Consider the following 7,825-nt stretch of genomic DNA (forward strand, 5'->3'; position numbering starts at 1 on the left):
TCAAGAAGGGAGAGGGTTGACATGTCATGGTGTTGTTAACCAGTGTCATAAAACAATACGTGTACTACTGTTTAATGAGAAACTATTTGTTCTGTAAGCCTTCACCTGAAGCACAATAAAAAAAAAAAGGAAAATAAAAAAATTGGTATCAGTGGAAACAGCAGTAATTCAACGGAAAAAAGAAAACATTAAACAATTCTAACTAGAGTTTTCAGAGCTTTCACCACAGTGTATCTACAAAGGAATACAAATCAGATAATGCCATAAATTATAGTACACACAATAGAATGGAAAAATATGTAGCTGCTGAAAAAGTATAAAGTGTATCTATTTGTACTGACAAGTAAGGAAGTCTAAGACTTGGTGTTAGGTGAAGAGAGTAAATTGCAGAATACTGTGGATGGTGTAATCCCAATTACTGAACTTATGAATGCATGGAGAAAGATCTAGAAGATGTACACAAAAATGTTTTGTATGGGAGGAGAGAGGGAGACTGAATTTCTTTTTATGGCATCTGTATAATTTGCATTATTTTGCAGGAGTATAGATTGTTTTTGTAGTCAGCAAGCAGACTAAAAAGACGAAATATTTGTATCGCTCTTTGGTAGAACTTTGATAGGTATTTAATTCACTGGGTATCATAAAGACTTTTAACTGGTTTTATAATAGCTTGTAAATCAGAATGAATCTAGTATACAAGAGATTCTTCACTCAACCCTCTTTCATTTTAAGCCATTCTAATCATACATACAGGTGTCAACACAGGGCATGGGTTACGCCACACCTCAGCTTTCTCGTTGACTCTCACACACCTTCATACCTATCTGATAAATTAGTGGGAGTTCAAAGAAGTGCAATCAACTGATCCTTGGTATGAAGGGACTGATTTATGAGGACAGATTAGAACAACTGAGTATGTATCTGGTAAAGTAAATGACAACTGAGTTAGCTGGGAGGAAAGAAGAACGTTATTAGTATCCAGAGAGTACTTGAAAATGAAACCTTCCTAACAGGGAAAATCTGTATTCTTAACTGGATGCCAGCAAATGATAATACCCTTAGAAGAAAAACCACTGGCTATATTCACCCTGTGGTAGATCAATTTATTTTTGTATCCTGCCTCAGGATGTTGTTCTGAAAGGAGATATCCCCATGAGGATGGTCTCTGGAGCAGGGAGAGGCAGGCTCTCCTTGCCCAGGAGCTCTGGAGTGTCTCAGAGTCCTCGGAGCCCTCCATGGGATGATTGCCCCTAGTATTACTTTATAGCAAAACTGGTGAGTGAGTCAGCTTGGGGACTGTGCCATCCAGTCTGTATCAACTCTTCTATAGCCCTTTCTCCAGCCTCTCCCCAGTGCTCTCACAGTGCTTTCCTAAATTGCATGCATAAGGTATAGCTCATATTATTCTGTTTCCACCACCGCTCCCACTAGTCTATGGGCTCATGACCAGTTCAAAAACCTGTTGCCATTGAGTCAGTCCCGACTCATAGTGACCCTATAGGACAGAGTAGAACTGCCCCACAGGGTTTCCAAGCAGCCGCTGGTGAATTCGAACTGCTGACCTTTTGGTTAGCATCCAAGCTCTTAACCACTGCGCTACCAGGGCTCCACCAGTGGGAACTTCTATTTCTTAAATAATACAGCACATGAAAAACACCAAGTTTTGAGCTTACTATGAGCAAAGCACATAGTAAGTGCCCCCCAAATGTTTATAAATCGAAGGAGTCAAGTGTGGTTGACTATTACTTACGATGAAAAGTCAGAACAATGTGAGAAACCTGCTTAAGCAGAGACAGAAAATGGCCAAAACATTCTCAGAAAGAGCTGAAGGACATGTCAAAGGCAATAAAAAGCATGGGGTTACACTGCTTTAATTTGGGATAAATAGAAACATATATGAGATTATTACTATAAATTGTTTTGGAACCTGCTTTTTATTGACTTAAGAATATATAATAGACATCTTAGTGCAGAGATTAAAAACCCAGATCTGGAACTAGACTAAATCCATTGCCGTCGAGTCGATTCTGACTCATAGTGACCCTGTAAGACAGAGTAGAACTGCCCCATAGTGTTTCCAAGGCTGTAAATCTTTACGGAGGCAGACTGCCACATTTTTTTCCCATGTAGCAGTTTGTGGGGCTCCTCAGAGCTAGGCTAGCTGGGTTTAAAACTCAACTCTACAAAGGAGAATGAATAACACCAAAGACATAAAGAAAGTATTAGCCCACGAGACAAAAGGGCCACATAAACCAGAGACTCCATCACCCTGAGACCAGAAGAACCAGATGGTGCCCGGCTACCACCAATGACCACCCTGACAGGGAACACAACAGAGAGTCCCTGATGGAGCAGGAGAAAAGTGGAGTGCAGAACTCAAATTCTAGTATAAAGACCAGACTTAATGGCGTGACTGAGATTGGAGAAACCCCAGAAGACGCGGCCCTCGGACTCTCTGTTAACCCAGAACTAAAACCATTCCCGAAGCCAGATCTTCAGACAAAAATTAAACTGGACTAGACATAAAATGATACTCATAAAGAGTGTGCTTTGTAGCTCAGGTAGATACATGAGATTAAATGGGCAGCTCCTGTCCGGAGGTGAGATGAGAAGGCAGAAAGGGACAGGAGCCGGTTGAATGGACAGGGGAAATCCAGGGTGGAAAGGAGGAGTGTGCTGTCACATTATAGGGAGTGCAACTAGGGTCACATAGCAGTGTGTGTATAAAGTTTCATATGAGAAACTAACTTGAACTGTAAACTTTCATTTAAAGCACAATCAAAAAAAAAAAAACCCCAAACTCTAACATTTAATAACTGTGTGACTTTGGTGGGAGACTAAGTCGTTGATTTGAAATCTTTATTTGTATTATAGGCATTTACAGCTATAAATATGCTTCTAAGTACCACTTTAACTGCATTACATTTTTGTATGTTGTATTTTCACTTTCATTCATCTCAAAATATTTTCTAATTGAACCAATCGCGTTATTTATGGGTGTATTTTTTAATTTCCACACACTTGTGACTTTCTCAAATGTACTTCTATTACTGATTTTAATTTTTAATTGTGCTTGAGAACATAATTTGTATGAATTAATCCTTTTAAAGTTATTGAGACTTGTTTTGTGATCTAACATATGGTCTACCCTGGAGAAGGTTCCATGTTCACATAAGAATAGTAGGTATTATGCTATAGAAGTATGTTGGTTATAGGTTTGTTCAAGTCTTCTGTTTTCTTTTTGATCTTCTGTCTATGTTCTATGCATTATTGAAAGGATCCAACTCTTCTTGTTGAGTTGTTTATTTCTCTGTTCAATTCTGTTAGTTTTTGTTCATGTATTTTGTGTTTCTATTGTTAGATACATGTATTTTTAATTGCTATGTCTTCTTGATGGATTGCTCCTTTTACTATTAAAAAATGTCCTTCTTTGTCTCTAATAACAATTTTGGTCCTAAAGACTGTTTTGTCTGATATTTGCATAGCTTCTCCAACTCTCCTTTGATTACTGATTGCATGATATGTATTTTCCTTCCTTTTGCTTTTAATCTGGTGTGTCTTTTGTAGACAGCATATAGCTGAATCATATTTTTTAATCCATTCTACTTATTGATCAGAGGATTCAAACTATTTACTATCAATGTAATTAGTGATAAAGTAGGATTTAGGTCTGCCATTTTGCATTTTGCTATTTGTTTTCTATGTGTCATGACTATTTTGTTCTTTTCTTCTCTATTATTACCTTTTTGTGTTAACCAGATATTTTCTGATGTATTATTTTAATTTCCTTGCTATTTCTTTTACTATATATATATTTTAATTATTTTCTTTGTGGATGCCTTGGGGATCACAATTAACAAGTTGGTTCATCATAATCTAGCTTGGATTGAAACAAACTTAAATTCAACAGAATTTTAAAAAAAGCTCCAATATAGTTTCATTCCCTCCTGGCTCCTCTGTGCCATTACTGTCATGAAAATTACATATTTATACATCATAAGCCTATCAACACATTTTTATAATTGTTTCTTTATGGAGTTGTCTTTTAAATCAGATATGAAAATAAATAAATGAATAAAATAAAAAACCCATTGCCGTTGAGTCGATTCCAACTCAAAGAGACCCTATGAGATGGGAGAAGGGTATTATAAATACATAATGCATTTATATTGTCTTTTATATTTACCAAAGTAGTTACCTTCACTAGAGTTTTTTATTTATTCATGTGGATCAAATTACTGTCTAACGTTTTTCATTTCAATTTGAAGTATTCCATTAAGTATGTCTTATAGGACAGGTCTGCTGGCAACAATTTCTCTTAGTCTTTATCTGGGAATGTTATAATTTTTCTTTCATTTTTGATGGGTAGATTTGTTGGATATGGAATTATTAATTGACAGCCTCTTTCAACACTCTGAATATGCCATCCTGCTACTTTCTGGACTCGTTGGTTTCAGAAGAGAAGTCAGGTATTGATCTTATTGGATTCCTTGTATGTGATCAGTCACTTTCTTGCTTGTTTCAAGAGTCTGTCCTTGCACTACTGCGAGAAACCAAAAGAGACCTACATCAGTGGAAAAACATACCTTGCTCATGGATAGGAAAACTCAACATTGTGAAAACGTCTATTCTACCCAAAGCCATCTACAGATACAATGCAATCTCGATCCAAATGCCAATGGCATTTTTTAATGAGATAGAGAAACAAATCACCAACTTCATATGGAAAGGGAAGAGGCACCAAATAGGTAAAGCATTACTCAAGAAGAACAAAGTGGGAGGCCTCATACTACCTGATTTTAGAACCTATTATACCACCATGGTAGTCAAAACAGCCTGGTACTGGTACAACAACAGATACATAGACCAATGGAACAGAATTGAGAATCCAGGGGTAAATTCATCCACCTATGAGCGGCTGATATTTAACAAAGGCCCAAAGTCCATTAATTGGGAAAAAGACAGTCTCTTTAACAAATGGTGCTGGCATAACTGGATATCCATCAGCAAAAAACTGAAACAAGACCCATACCTCACACCATGCACAAAAACTAACTCAAAATGGATCAAAGACTTAAATATAAAATCTAAAATGATAAACAGCATGGAAGAAAAACTATGGACAATGCTAGGAGCCCTAATACATGGCATGAACAGAATACAAAACGTTACTAACAATGCACAAACACCAGAAGAGAAACTAGATAACTGGAAGCTCCTGAAAATCAAACACTTACGCTCATCAGAAGACTTCACCAAAAGAGTACAAAGATAACCTACAGACTGGGAAAGAATGTTTGGCTACGACAAATCCAATCAGTGTCTAATCTCTAAAATCTATAAGATACTGCAAAATCTAAACAACAAAAAGATAAATAACCCAATTAAAAAATGGGCAATGGATATGAACAGGCACTTCACCAAAGAAGATATTCAGGTGGCTAACAGATACATGAGGAAATGCTCACAATCATTAGCCATTAGAGAAATACAAATCAAAACTACAATAAGATACCATCTCACCCCAACAAGGCTAGCATTAATACAAAAAACACAAAATAATAAATATTGGAGAGGTTGTGGAGAGACTGGAACACTTATACACTGCTGGTGGGAATGTGAAATGGTACAACCACTTTGGAAATTGATTTGCACTTCCTTAAAAAGCTAGAAATAGAAGTACCACACAATTCAGCAATCCCGCTCCTTGGAATATATCCTAGAGAAATAAGAGCTATCATATGAATTGATATATGCACACCCATGTTCATTGCAGCACTGTTCACAATAGCAAAAAGATGGAAACAACCTAGGTGCCCATCAGCAGGTGAATGGATAAACCAATTATGGTATAGTCACACAACAGAATACTACACAATGATAAAGAACAATGACAAGTCCTCGAAACATCTCATAACTTGGATGAATCTGGAAGGCATTATGCTGAGTGAAATGAGTCAGTCGCAAAAGGACAAGTATTGTCTGAGACCACTATTATAGGAACTTAAGAAAAGGTTTAGGCACCAGCCGGTAGGAGAGGAAAAGGGTTCGGGGTCGCAGGCAGTGGCGGGCAAGGCAGGGCAGCCTGGTGGCTTGGCAATCGGGGGCCGTGAGGGGCACGTTGCCCGCCTGGCCCTGCCCCGACTGTGGGTGGACCCGGTTCTCAGGGCCTGGCCTCTCCTGGTTCCCACCGAGGCCCAGTCAAGGGCACCCCTCGGCGCGTGAACCTGGGCTCGTAGTCACGAAAAGATGGTGACAACGAGGAGCCCCGTCCCCCAGATCTGAGCTTCTGACCGCGGCTGCTCGTTGGCCCTCTGACCCTGCGATTGAACAGGTTGAATACGGATAGGTGTATAAACCGCATAATGAATGCCCGTGGCTGCTTACTGTGTGATCTGTTGCAGAAGAATGACAACCTCTCCTCCCTCGCTGAAAAGCAGCACGTACTGGAGAGAGATCCGAAACATTGTAAAGTTTACTGGCTCCCTTATTCTAGGAGGTTCTTTATTTTTCACATATGAAGTTCTGGCCCTGAAGAAGTCTTTGACACTAGATACTCAAGTGGTAGAAAAAGAAAAAAATGAAGTCATACATATATGTGAATACAGTGTCTTTAGATAACAGAGAAAATCATGGAGTCACCTACCAGGCAAGAAAAGAATTTCATAAAGCAGTAAGAAAAGTATTGGCAACATCAGCCAAGATATTACAGAATCCATTTGCTGACACCTTTAGCACAGTGGACATCGAAGACCACGAGTGTGCGGTGTGGCTGCTCCTGAGGAAAGGCGTGCTGGCCGATAAGGCAGCGCAGCTGCAAGCCGTGCAGAAAATGTCCCAGACACACCACTGGCACAATTACCAGTATAGAATAATCACTCAAGCCTGAGATATGAGAACTCTGATTGGTTTGGCACGAGGCAAAGAGAGTGATCTTTACTTTTTTCTCCCACCACCTCCTTTGCCATCATTAAAAGGAGATTTCTCCATTGAGAGGAGCTCAGGCACTTGCTGGCTTCTCTGCCACAAACAGAGGTGGACGAATGTATCCAGTATTTTACGTCTTTGACTGAGCGAAAGCAGTCAGAGCCTGGCTGCTCAGAAGGGTGGTTTATGGTGTTGTGGAGGAAATGGACTTCCTTACGCTGAAAGTTTTGGAAAAGTTCCTTCAGCTACAGTAGAAATGTTCTGTTTAGAAGCTATAGTAAAACATCCTGAGATACCCACACACTGTGATAAAATTGAAGCAAATGGAGGTCTGCAGCTGTTTCAGAGGCTGTACCAGCTTTACAGGGACTGCCCAAAAGTACAGAGAAATATAATGCTTGTCATTGGGAATATGGCTCTGAACTAACATCTTCACCCTGCAATAAATAGTTTACTCAGGTAACCCGTTTATATACTGGGCATTTGGTTCAGTCCTTGGTTGTCCCTCTTCCATCTCCAGCCCTCACAGTACATTAAATTTTCAGTAGAGTTAAGACTCTGCCTACTACACAACAATTAAGAACAACGAGGAATCTGCAAACCATCTCACACATGATGAATCTGGAGGGCGTTATGCTGAGCGAAATAAGTCAACCACAAAAGGACAAATTATTGTATGAGACCACTATTATAAAACTCAAACAAAGGTTTACACACAGAAAAAAAAAAGATCTTTGACGGTTATGTGGGAGGGGAGGGATGGAGAAGGAAAATCACTAACTAGTTAGTAGACAAGTGTCAACTTTGGTGAAGGGAAAGACAACACACAATATAGGGAAAGTCAGCACAGCTTGACCAAGACAAAGTCATAGAAGCTTCCTAGACACATCCAGACACC

General features: G+C 39.2%; 1 pseudogene; it reads left to right on the top strand.

Annotated features, from left to right (window-relative positions):
- Positions 1–6,369: 6,369 nt before the first annotated feature.
- On the top strand, positions 6,370–7,390 carry LOC101357566 (protein SERAC1 pseudogene; annotated as a pseudogene).
- The last annotated feature ends 435 nt before the right edge of the window (positions 7,391–7,825 follow it).

The sequence above is a fragment of the Trichechus manatus genome, unplaced genomic scaffold (genome assembly GCF_000243295.1).
Source record: "Trichechus manatus latirostris isolate Lorelei unplaced genomic scaffold, TriManLat1.0 scaffold00058, whole genome shotgun sequence".
Taxonomy (NCBI): Eukaryota; Metazoa; Chordata; class Mammalia; order Sirenia; family Trichechidae; genus Trichechus; species Trichechus manatus.